The sequence below is a fragment of the Nannospalax galili genome, unplaced genomic scaffold, assembly GCF_000622305.1.
Source record: "Nannospalax galili isolate Female #2095 unplaced genomic scaffold, S.galili_v1.0 scaffold716, whole genome shotgun sequence".
In the NCBI taxonomy this organism is placed as follows: Eukaryota; Metazoa; Chordata; class Mammalia; order Rodentia; family Spalacidae; genus Nannospalax; species Nannospalax galili.
Window position 1 is genome coordinate 1,683,793 of NW_008339517.1, and position 13,009 is coordinate 1,696,801.

General features: G+C 39.1%; 1 pseudogene; it reads right to left on the reverse strand.

The window, feature by feature from the left end:
- Window positions 1-785: 785 nt before the first annotated feature.
- On the reverse strand, window positions 786-1,675 carry LOC103735120 (annotated as a pseudogene).
- Between the last annotated feature and the right edge of the window lie 11,334 nt (window positions 1,676-13,009).

The following is a 13,009-nucleotide window of genomic DNA, read 5'->3' on the forward strand; positions in this document are numbered from 1 at the left end:
TGGTCTTGACCACTGAGCCATCTCTCCAGCCCTTCTTTTCCTTTGGAATATTGTTCCTATTTTGTTCCTTCTTTGGAACTGGCTGTTATCATTTCTCAGTTCTCATGGGAGAATACGTATGAAAGAGAAGAGACGCAAGGCTAGAATGTCTTAACCCCAATGTCAAACTCCAGGTAAAGACATCCTGGACCAGTATGGTGCTCACTTTCCTGAGAATATCAGTCAGACTTTACTAAAAGTCTTGTTCTTCTGTGATTTTTTAAAAAATGGAAACCATGTGAAAGGACTACCATTAAAATGATTTTGAATAACTGGGATTGTGCTTATAGATATCTGATTCTTTTGCAAATTTCTTTCTTTTTTAAAGATTTCTCTGTAGTTAATGAAATTTTGTCCCAAACATGACAGTAGCTTGATTTTTTGTTGTTGTTGTTGTTGTATTTTGTTTTTGTTTTTGCAAGTTTAATCAATGATCATGGTTTAGTTATCAAGGTTATTCCTGTATCAGATTGTTGCTTAAAGCAGTAGTGACATAGACATGTGACATTAAGGGACTGATATACAATCAATAGGACTTAAATCAATCTTTCATGGATTTCCTCCATCTTCCTGTTTAGCAGTAAAAGGCAATTTAGGTTGATGTGAACACATTCTTTTCAACTAACTGCCTTCTTCACAGAAAATTAGAATGTAAACAGCACTAGGCATTTACTAAATAATTCACAGGCATTTAATAAGTTCATTTGGGCAGTTATGAAATCTAATACCAAAGAGTTTTTGAAACCTTAAGACTGAGTGAGCTCCAATGTTTCCAGCATGTCTTCAACTGCCTTACCAGAGTATTTGGTTTCCTTCCTACTTCAACTAGCAAACTGATAAGCGCTGTTGATTTGACAAGCAGCCCAACAACTAGCATACTTCACATTGTCCTTTTTCATTTTTGCACTTGTTTCAGGGTTAAAAGTAATATGACTTACAGACACGTAAAGCCCAAATAGGGGTCTCATATTTCTGTTGTTCAGTTTTATCACCTGTGTAAAATACTTTCTTGAAAGCTAGAGGTTTTCAAGTCCACCTGGGGTATATTTGACTTTAGCATACTGCTGACATTGGGAGTGGCTGTGTGGATTGGTCATCATCAGCTCCTCTAAACAAAAGGCTGCTTTTGCATAAGTTCATTGATATAAAGTCCTTCAACCTCATGCCAAGCTTCTTGGTCTCCAATGAATTGTTCCAGATATACATTCAGGTTTCGAGTGACCACATTTTCACCCTGGGCCTTTCAAATGGCAATCGTCTGCTTTCTTGCAGTAATGTTAGTTGGATTTTCTTGCAAGATTCATTTGTACAGCTGTAGAGATTCATCATATCTTTCCATAGCTTCATATCACATGCCTGTTAATCGCTTGACTCCGTGACTACCGGGGAACTGTCTCCTTAATTCTTGCAGACAAAACAACACCAAGTCATCCCAACCATAATCTAGGGAAACATTCATCATTTGCTCATTTATGATTCAAACATCGTCTCCAAACTTAGAAGCGTGATCATTAATTAATTCTTCTCCATCTTCCATAATTTGTTCACTACTTCTTGAGTTTTCTCCTCTCCGTTTTCTCATTTTATCTCGCGTTTCTTCCCAAGTCACATTGTTATGCTCTCTGACATTCGCCATCTTTATAGAACCTTTGATTTGTATTAAATTATAGCCAAAGAATATTATGTGCCATCATGATGGCCCAAGATCTGCAGTTTAAATAAGAGTAGCAATTAGGAACTGTTTACAGAATACTCTGTATAAATGAAAAGTAGTATAATAAAGTTAAAAATATTCTAGTTCATCATCAGTTAAAATAATGCAATGAGGTACTTATTTTCCATCTTTGCCTTAGAGTCACAATATAAGTCCTCAAATTCATCTGTACACTCAACATACATGTGCACAATAAGCAACGTTTGCTGGTTATATGGGAAGTTTAGCAACAACTGAGTTAAGTTTATAAGGACACTGTAATACATTTAACTCCTCTAAGAAAGTAGTATTTTTTCAAAATATTTTGGGGAAAGTTAAATTCTGTATGTGTAGTGAAATGTAGTGAATATGTAAGTATTCCATTCACTAACATTTCAAGAAGAGGCCAGTCTACTTCATGGTGACAGATATCAGAAGAGTGATCTCCTTGGGGAAGAAGCAAGACAGGAAATCAGTCCTTGGAAGCTTCCTGGGCGATTTGGAGTCAGTCTCTTTCAAGGATGGGACTCTTGGTAGGTTAACCAGGCCACAGTGGATGGTCGCACACTGAAGGACTGATGCACACACATACTAGGCTCTATAGGCCTTATAGTGTGTGTGTGTGTGTGTGTGTGTGTGTGTGTGTGTGTGTGTACAGCAGAGTACATTAAATTGGGCTGAGGGCAGAAAGGGAGGTACAGATGGAGGGATCTAAATACCATCAAATTATATTGTATGAAGAACCTCAAAACCTCAATAAATTTATTTTAATGCTACATATAAAAAGCTACATCAGTGGGCACATTACATTTACCAAACCAATACGGAATACACTTAAGACTATGTGTGTGTGCATATATATATGTATATCTATACCTACTGCTATAGTTAAATTATAATACAATTGCATTTATATTTAGGAAATAAGACTACAAATATTTTTGCAGCAGAAATTACAAAACATGTTTATAAAAAAATATGCTGCAATTTACTAATAATTTTGTCAACTAGCAGGAAACAGCGATACCATCTCCAGGCTTTTCAGTTAATATGGAATGGATTTCCCTACTAGGGTAGCACCAGATCCTGAAACAGCCTCAAAACACTTAAAAATTCAAACATATGTACCACATATGTATGTGAGTCTGACTGTTCTATATGTCTGGAAGCCCCTCTCCTGTGGAGTGATGAATGGACCTAGGCTCCCTTCTTTGTGCTTCTGCTGCCCTGCATATACCTCAGAAATCTGCTTCCACATGAACTATGGCTTGAAAAACCAATGGGGAGGCGATATCCTCATTTAAACATGCCTAGATTGGACACATAAATTCTGTCTGTCTCCTCTTCATAATCAGAAGTCTCATGAGCACATATAAACATGCTGGAAGCTAAGACATGTAGGATCTGGTTCCACAATCCTGTACCAATGAGTCATTCCATGGGAGGGGACCATGGAATATGGTCAACAATAAACATCACCATCACTGACACAATGTGCTAATGCCTCTGCTTTTCCTCTGTAATGTTGGACTATTTTCCCATGCTCTTACTGTTTTAAAATAAATATATTTATCCCATGTACTCTTCCACCTTTTTGCTCTACCATAACTTACTTAAATATCTACACTTTCTTTTTTTAAATTTATGATTCTTTATTTTTTCCTCAGTTTACTGGGCAATGATCTAACTAGGCAACCAAAGCACTTGTGTTCTTTATGTGAGCAAGGCCCCATAGGGATAGAGGCTGACAAAACCTGACCAAATCTTCCCCTTGGAGGCGGGAAGGTCTCCACCCAATTGACATTCTGGTACTTAAGGCCATTTTTGGGTGGGGTTTTTGGTGATGAGTGTCCAGACCTACAGTCCTTTAGGAAGTTTCCCTTTCCTTTAAAAAATTCTTTTTTACTTATTTTTTTATGTGTATGAGTGTTATACCTGTATATGTGTAAGTGCACCTGCTTGCTCAGTGCCTGCTGAGGATAGAAGCAGGTTGCAGATCCCCTGGAACTGGAGTTTTGGATGCCATGTGGGTGCTGGGATTCAAAGCCAGGTCTTCTGAAAGAACAGCTAGTGCTCTTAACTGCTGAGCCTTCTCTCCAGATCCATAGGTCCCTTTCCATATGTTTTTATTACTTCTTTTGAATCTTAACTTTTTAAAATTTTTGTAATTCATCACTAACATGTTGAGAAATAATATTCTCCCAAATCCAATTTCCTTAGAAATTGAGGCTAATAAATGCTATTTCTAAATTAATGCTAGTTTTAGAGTTTTAATTATCATTATTATTATTGTTATTATTAATGTGTGTTGTCAGACATGCTACAGTACTCATGTGGCGATCACAGGACAACTTCATGAAGTTAATTCTCCTGTCTTCACATGGACTCCAGGGATTGAATTCAGGTCATCAAACTTGCACAGCAAGTGCCTTTTCCACTGAGCCATGTCCCCAGTCAGAAGTTTTTAACATTCTTGGTGTAAAATGATTTCTGGAAACAGGGTTATTTAATCAGAGAATGGTTGGACCAAATATACCTCATCTTGCTAACAATTAGCTGTAAAAAAGTGTCAGTTTGGGGCTGGAGAGATGGCTCAGTGGTTAAGAACACTGACTGCTCTTGCAGAAGACCCAGGTTTGAATCTCAGCACCCAGATGGCAGCTAACAACTGTCTGTAACTCCAGTTCCAGGGGATCTGACGACCTCCTCTGTCCTCCGCAGGTATTGCATGACACAGGTGCACTAACCTACATGCAGGCAATAAACACATACATATAAAACAAAAATAATAAATAAAATATTTTTAAAAAATCAGTTTGTTATACAGAAACTAATTATTTGTATTCATGTGTGTATGAAAATACATGTATGTGGGGGTTAGTGTGTGGGGTGTACATGTGTTTTGCACATGTGGAACCTAGAAAACAACCCCAGGTGTTATTCTCAGGAATTCAGTCCAAGTCATTTTGGGAAGAGGTCTCTCACTATCCTGGAGTTCACCAATTGGTCTAGACTGGCTGGATCATCCTGTCTCCCCTCTTCAGCCCTGGGATTATGAGTGGCATCACATGCAGCATTTTAATCTGGGTTCTGGACACAGAAATTAGGTCTTAATAGCCAGAACTGTACCGGCTGAGCTATCTTCCCAGTATAATTATTGATCATTAATTTATAGGTGCATCCGCAAGTCAAGACAGCAACACATCTCTCTCTGAGCCCACCTCTGTAGGAAACCAGGATGCCAGGCCCTAGGGTGAGATGAGCCTAAAACTTTTAAGCGCAGGCTACATTCTCTGCTAAAGGGAGGGATGCTGAAAACAGCAGCTCTGATAATCCCTGTCTTGCTGAACACTGCGAGACTGGCAGGAGACAGTGGCCTGGTCATAAGTGCAGGCTCCTTTCTCTGTGGGAAAGTGTCTTGGTCAACAACCCTTAGCTCATCTCCTTGTCCTGAAAAAATAACTCAGCTATCCTTAGCTAAGAGATTAGGCCAGGTTAAAAGTTTACTCCTGAACTAAAAGCTAAAAGTTTATCATGCTTTTAACTCTAAGAAAGAAAATATTGTGGCCAATAAATTACCCGATGGGCATTGTGTAACCTTGAGTAAAAGTTTAAGCATCCTTCTGGTGCCAACTAACAGACTATTTGTCCTGCTTCTTTATACCCTAAATCTTTGTATGTGACTGCCATATCCCATGTGACTGCTAGTTCCTCGGTATGTGTAAAAACCATCTGATTTTTGAAATAAATGTCTTGTTGAAAAGACACAAATCCCAGGGTCCAAGACGATGTCGCCAGTCTGTACCGGCATCTTTAACAAGAGCTAGGTCCCCACCAAGCAAGGCACTCTTGGGTCACCTGATACACCTCCATATTTCCTTCCATATTACCTGCCAAACAAGGCAGGTAATATTCTTTAAAGGGAAATAACACAGATTGAATGTTCTTATCTGTGGGCATATTTGATTTTCATTTTTGAATTTAACATTTATGTTAAATGAGGTCAAGTGGGCCTTTAAATATTGAGCAAGATTTATGCTTCAAAGACTTACCTTTAGGGTAGAGGACAACTTTGTGTCAGAAAAGTATTTCACAGGGCAAGGAGTAAATTTTTCTTCTTTTTCATGAAAATATCAATTCTTATGCAACAAAACCCCTAAAGCAAAAATTAGCCATATCTCATGCCTGATCAAAGTTTACTCCAGTATAATTTGTCTTTTAGGAGCCACAGATACATTCTTGAGATTACGCCTGCATTTTTTATGTAAAATTTTTTAAATTAGCATGTTCATTGTTAGGCTTCATTCTGGAATTTTCAAATTGAATTTCTGTTCACTCTCTTCACTCCCTCTCTCTCCCTCCACCTCCCTGACCCCCAAGATACCCTCCACTTACCCAATAGTTTTGTTGTCACATGCGTCTTGTTTCCCTGTCTACCTTCCTTGATTTTCCCCTTCTCTGGGTCGGTCCTTTTTCTATTTTCCTAAGCTATACCGTACTCGCCCACACTTGTATACATGTATACATATGCACATATAGACATTGTGAACTGGGATCTGCATCTGAGGGACAGCATGAGATTGTTGTTTCTGAGTCTGAATTGCCTTGTTTAGTTAGAATACTGACATCCCATTGCCTGTTCCTTCACCACCATCCCCAGTGGTAGCAAGGCATTTCACATTATTTTTTCATATAAGTTTATTTATTTGTTATTTTATGTGTATGGGTATATTGCTTGTATGTAGGTAGGTACACTCGTGTGGTCCAAAGACATCAGAAGTCAGAAGAGGGTATTGGATCCCCTGGAACTGGAGTTACAGACAGTTGTTAGTCATCATGTGGGTGCTGGGACTAGAACCCAGGCCCTCTGCAAGAGCAGTCAGTGCTCATTACTGCTGAGTCAAGTTTTAATTCTATATCTCAGCTGGCAAAGGACATAAAATAGAGAATCTTAAGAGTCCTTACTAATTTATTTTTCATCCAACATACCAGCTCATTTTCACTATTGCATCATCATATTTGAGGTTTTCCCATCCTCAAAAACTATCTGCATCCACAGACCCTTAAGAATCTCTTCATAGGTGTCTGTTTTTTACTGTTAAGGACTAAGAGTGAAACCAGTTTAAATTAGCTCTGTGCCTCCTCTTTCTGCACATCACCCTGTCTCATGTCTTTCAAAAGGTTTATTGTTGGATAGTAGTACCTAATATTTCTCTTCATGGTTTGAGTGGTGTCTTCATTACAAGACGTTTTATTTTGTTACCTCCAGTTCCTAGGATGGAGTCTGATAGTAAATAATGTCAAAGTATATCAAAAGCCCCTCAAGATTAACTGGTTAAAAACTAAAATCTCTAGTCTGCTTGTCTGAGGACTAACCTTTCCAGTGTCACTAGTCAATTACCTGGTCATAGGACCACCCCTACGAAGGCGGGTTCACCTTGTTATGTTAAATAGATGGAGGGGCAGAATACCTAGAGGGTTAATAAGATGCTGAACTTTTCTTGCTTGAAATCCCCACCTCCTAGTGCAGTGCTTGAGGACCTGTTGCAGACATAAGGTCTCTGCAAATCCTGCATGTGTTTCTGAATTCTTCAGAAAAGCTTAATCTCTCCTTTTCTTCTTTATATCCGTTTTCTAAGCATGCTTTCTCTAACGCTTTGGGCTGCCTCAGCATCTTGTATTCCTTTACCTTTTCTCTAAAGCTTCCTTCTACCCACCATGTGGCTGCTAGTCAGCCATATGTCTGACCTACATGCAGTCTCTAAACCTGCATGGCCTCATGACTTGTTTTCTTCTCCCTTCCGTTCTCCTCCTCAAGGCAGCTGCCAGGATTCCCAGCTTGCTTGGATTTTTCTTTAAATTCTAATAAAATTGCCCTAAAGCTTCTGCTTGAGTCTGTGACAGAAAGTTCCCAGGAAAAAAAAAATCTTCTGTCTTCAAACTGGACTTTCTCCTGCAAGGCTGATCAACTGATTAGAACTTCAATGACTGTGGAGAGTTTGGAATGTTGCAGGTCCAGAGTCTAATTACCATTTATCTTGGGCCATCTTTAGCCCCCTAAATAGCCACTCCTTGTTCACCTCTGTTTCTGACCTAACATCCTGTGACTAACAGATAAAAACCTTTTAGAATGTATTACCCTAGCAGACCACCCAGTCCTACCAACCAAAAGGTTAAGAATGTCATCAGCTAGCATCTGAGACCTATAATAGAAAGCCCCCCCACTTTGCCGTGACCTGCCTACTAAATGTATCCACCAGTGTATTTTTAAAAAGCCTTGGTTTATGACTTTTCTTTGTTCTGTTACTATAAAAATGTAAAGCAACTGTTACCATACCAGAACATGGAATTTGGGGTAACCTGAATCTGTGTTCCTGCACCCTGGTCACTCATATTTGGTTCCAGAGTAAACTATCTCTTATCCCCTTGAGGTGAGTTATTGTTTTTGCATCCACAAATCCATTCTTAAATTCTATTATGAATGAGAAAAAGAACCCTCTAGAGGATGCTGTTTCTTCCCTGTATCAATATATGCTGATGCTCATCTATTTATTAGATGACTAAAGTCCACAGGATAGATTAGTTTAAGATACAGATTGTTAAAATATATTCCACCATTGTCTGCTGATTTGCAAATGACAAATGCAGACAGGTTGCTCTTCAGGAAATAGTGAGTTGTGAGAAATAATGGCAGAGATTTTCAGTGCACATTTCATTAAATTTCTGCATGAGACTCAATTCACACTTCTACTCTTCTCTCTGGTCTTCTGTCCACTGTTCCATACCCTGAAATAGCCAGTCTGTGGGAGCTGTGATTATTGATTTTCTGACTGGCAAACCTGGCCCAATGAGTTACAGGTCTGGGAAAGAGGTGGGCAGACATACCCTTCTTTTACTATTTTCCTGAGCTGGCTACTCTGAGTTAGAGATACTCCACACACTTCTGAAACTGGCCTGCTGTGGGGAACTTAATAATATCCCTGTTGTATTGATTTTCATCTTTTTCCAGACTGACTGATTTCTACCTTCCTATGGCCTCCCTGAAGTTAGCACCTAAGCTCTATTTCACCTGAAGCTTTGCCTCAGGCTTTGTTTTTTAGAAAAACCAGGCTAAGCATCTAGTCCTTGACTTTTCAAAACATTTGAAATAACATTTTTTTTCTTCTAATGTGTTTTACAGGATACTTTAATAGATCTGATGAAATGGGGAAAAAAGAGCGTCCTCTAGAGAGTTCTTAGTCTCATTCATGAAAGAATTTAAGAATGGACCTAAACATTAGCTTTAGGACAATTTTATTAGAATTTTAAGGAAAATCCTCAGGGCAGGTGAGCTGATGATCTTACCAGCTGCCTTGAGGAGTTGGATGGAGGGGAGAAGGGAAGAAATCCCGTGAAGTCATGCAGGTTTAGAGCCTGTATGGAGGTCAGACATGTGGCTGACTGGCAGCCATGGGAGAAGGAAGCTTTAGAAGAAAAGTAAAGAAATACAAGGTGCTAGGGTATTCTGAAGCTTTAAAGAAAGTAGGTTTAGAAAGGGGATAATGAAGAAGGTAAGGAGAGAAAATGCTTTTCTAAAGAATTCAGAAAATGAACAGACTTACAGAGGCCTACATGTCTATGGCTGGGTCCAGAAGCTCTGCACTGGGAGGTGGGATTCCAGGCAGGAAAAGTTCACTACCTCTTTAAAGCACTAGGTATTCTTCCTATCTATTTAGCATGACTGAAGGTGGACCCTCCTTGCTAGGGGTGGTCCTATCACCAGTAATTGACCAGTGAAATTGTAAAGGTGGGTCTTCCAACAGAATAGAGACTTTATAGTCTTGACAACTTAATGTAATAGGGCTATCTGCTACTCTAACACTGAAAGACTTAATTTCCTGTGGAATCAGAAGGAAATAGAATAGGTTGCTGTAATTGAAGTTCATTTACCAGATCCTCAACAATGTTCCAGCTACCCAGGAAGACTTTTAATGGAAGATAAGCTAGTAGCATGCTCTAAAGCTGGAAGAACGATGTTTGACCGCCTTGCCTGGAACTCTGAAATCTGACCTTTTCCTAGAATGTCCTAAATATATTTAGTATATTGATTAAGAGTATCATCCTTGGGGTTAAGGAGACATGGTCTTCCCCTTTCTCACAAACTTACAGAGAAGTCACTGAACTTCCCCAAGCCTCACTGTCATCTACATTTTATAAAGAGTGCAGCACTAGCTAGCTTGATTGTTGTACAGATTAAATTAGGTGGTGAACATTTCAGGCATGTTAGCATAGTTTCTACTTTTGTTAGGAAGAAGCTTGCTTTGGCCACGGGGATAGTTTGTCCTAAAATCCTTCCTCTCTGGCAATCTGAGAGAGTCTCTGTTCTCACATGACTTGAAGTGCAAGTAGACAATATAGGTTCATTCTAGAGACTTTAAGAAACAGTATAAAGCCTATTTAAGAATGGACAGTAGGCAGTAACAGGAATAAAGTATGTGGGTTCCTGTCAGGGTGGAGGCTATGGGAGGGTGTCAGTGGGGATAGGGGTATAAAGATGATTGTTTTAGATGTTCTGCATGAAATGCACAAAAAAAAATCAATTAAAAACATAAAGAATGAAGGTTAGCATAGTAGTCCCTTTGGCCCTCCTACACTGTAGCTCCATGAAAATGTCCCTTTGGCCATTGCTCACTTTCACATTTCTGAGCGCCTCATACCACTCTGTGCTGCTTGTCTTCCATGGTAGGCTCTGTGAGTCTTCTCGGAAAGCATTCAAAGGAGATCATAAGGGCCAGGAAACCAGAGCAAACTACTGACAACAGGAAGCAAACAGAAGAGGCACATATATGATTGTTAACCATGTAGTGTCTCACCGGTCTGTTTTCTCACCACAGTTTAATTTGAGTGGGGACAGGGTTGAGACAGTGTCTCCCTGAAGCCCCAGATGGCCTGGAACTCACTATGTAGACCACGCTGACCTTGGTCTCACAGAAATCCACCTGCTGGGATTAAAGGCATGCAATACCATGCCTAGCTCCAGAGTTTACTAGTAAAGGGAAATCCTAGATGGTTCCTGCTTGCTTCTTGGGTACAGTTTCACTGTCTCTAATGAAACTGTTTCTTCCATTCTTCAAAGCATCTGCCAATCCAGAAAATAGTCACCATGGTTTATGATGATGCTAAGACATAAAATAAATGTTTTCTTTTGATCATTTCCTGGCGACTAATATAATCTCAAATGCTGTTTCTCTACATCGTAATCTTGTGAGAATTGCACTTAATTCCCTGTGGGATGGGGAAGAGTGGAAAATGACAGAATTCAACCTTTCACCTTCTTTATTCTGGTTTACATAGGCCTGCTCAAAGCAGATTTTAAAAATGATTTCTCCAATTGTTCTAGGCTTTATCAGTAGTATTCTTCATAGGGCTGTGGCACGAAATGTCAGCCGGTAATAAAGTCTTACTTTGCCCGGCTTCCTCCTTCTCAATACATCTCCCTAGAATGAAGAGAGGGAGTGCTGGCCAAATGCCATCTCAATTTCATCTCACTTTATTATTTCCCAAAGAGCAAACTAGATAACATTTTAATTCCCAGTAAGGAAACTAATTTATGCAGATCTTAAACTGAATGTAAATGACTCAAGGCCAACACATGAGAAAAAGTTTTAAAGATAATTTTGAAATCCAGGTTTGAACTTCTTTTTCATCACTTTTTCCATTCATTTTCCTTTCCAGATTTGTAATATTTTCAGTCGTTAATTTTAAAGACCTTCCTAATTCTTTCTGGTCTTTTGTCTTCCCTTGAATTTTGGTTTTATTCCATTGCTATAGTTTCAAGTCCACTGGTATTTTTTTTTCCTATAACAAGCTAAACTAACATTTTTGTACATGGTTAAAACCAGTTTTGTATCTTTTTCTATTGAATGATTCCCCCTTCCCCTGGTCTGTAAGTTACCTTCCCTTGTTTCTTGGCATGGGCGAAATGTTTTGATTAGAGATTGGACCTTATGAATCCTATGCTACTATTTTGGAAGCTGATTTTGGTATGAAATTATTTTGGATAGATTCTGTGACTTTGAGGCCTGCCTTAAAGTTTTTGTAGTGTATATCTGGAGTAGGCATCACCTTAGAGATAATTAATCTATACTTCTAAGGTCTGATTCTTCTGAAGTCTTTACCAAATGGTCTGGTTGATCACTGAAGTTTACATCCCCTGGCTGGTTAGACTTTGAACAACTCCTTGTCTGTTGTGAGCCTTGAAAATTTTTTACTATATAACTCATTGGAGTTTTTGGATAAGCTTTGTGGAATTTTACCTTACACCCATACACAAGTAAAAATTGAGGGTGTTCCTACTGCAATTTCCAAGGCTGGACTTCTGTACAGATCCTCTTTATCAAAACTTTCTTCCATTACAGCTATCTAAACCTCCCTGAACTCCCATGTGTACTAGTGGTTTGCAAGAGACCATCAAGCTCTACTAGCATTCTCCTCTGATGCTTCAAACTCCCTATACTGCAACCAGACAAGAATCAAGGTAATTTCAGGGCTCACCTAACTTTCCTTTGTTTTTAATTCCATGAATAGCAACATATTCCCAAGTTTTAGTCCCTTTGGGTCACCATGACCAAAAAATAAGAAGGAAACAAGGAATTATTTGGGCTCATGACATCAGTTCATTATGGTGGGAAAATTGGGGTAGAGCAGTTCAGTTCATAACAATGAGAGCATAGGGCAGAGAATGCTCATAACATAGTCCAGAAGGCAGAAAGTAAGACAATGGCTCATTTACTTCCTCTACACCTACTGAAGTTTCCAGAAAAGTCCAGAATGGCTTCATAAACTGGGAGCAGTATATTCTAAACATGAACTTTTAAGGACATTTCATAGTCAATCATAACAGGTACTCACTGTGCAATGTGTAAGAACACATTTCACAGGTTATAAAGTTGCCCAAGTGTTTACAATGGGAGATTAAATGCAGGGCTTGTTATTTGTACATGTCTTAAATTAATTAACGGCTCTTCTGTAATCAAGACATTTTAATAACATCACTGTATCACAAGTAATGTCTGTTCAGGCTGGACAGAGAACTCAGCAGTTAAGGGCCCTGGCTCTTCTTCCCTAGGATCCAAGTTCAGTTCAGAGAACTCATATTCAGTGGCTCACAACCACCTGTAACTCTAGATCCAGGGAAGGTGTCCTTGTTGGGCACCTGAACACAGGTAGCAAACACACACACACACACACACACACACACACACATCCATCCCTGCTCATTGTTGCCCTTTTCATAAA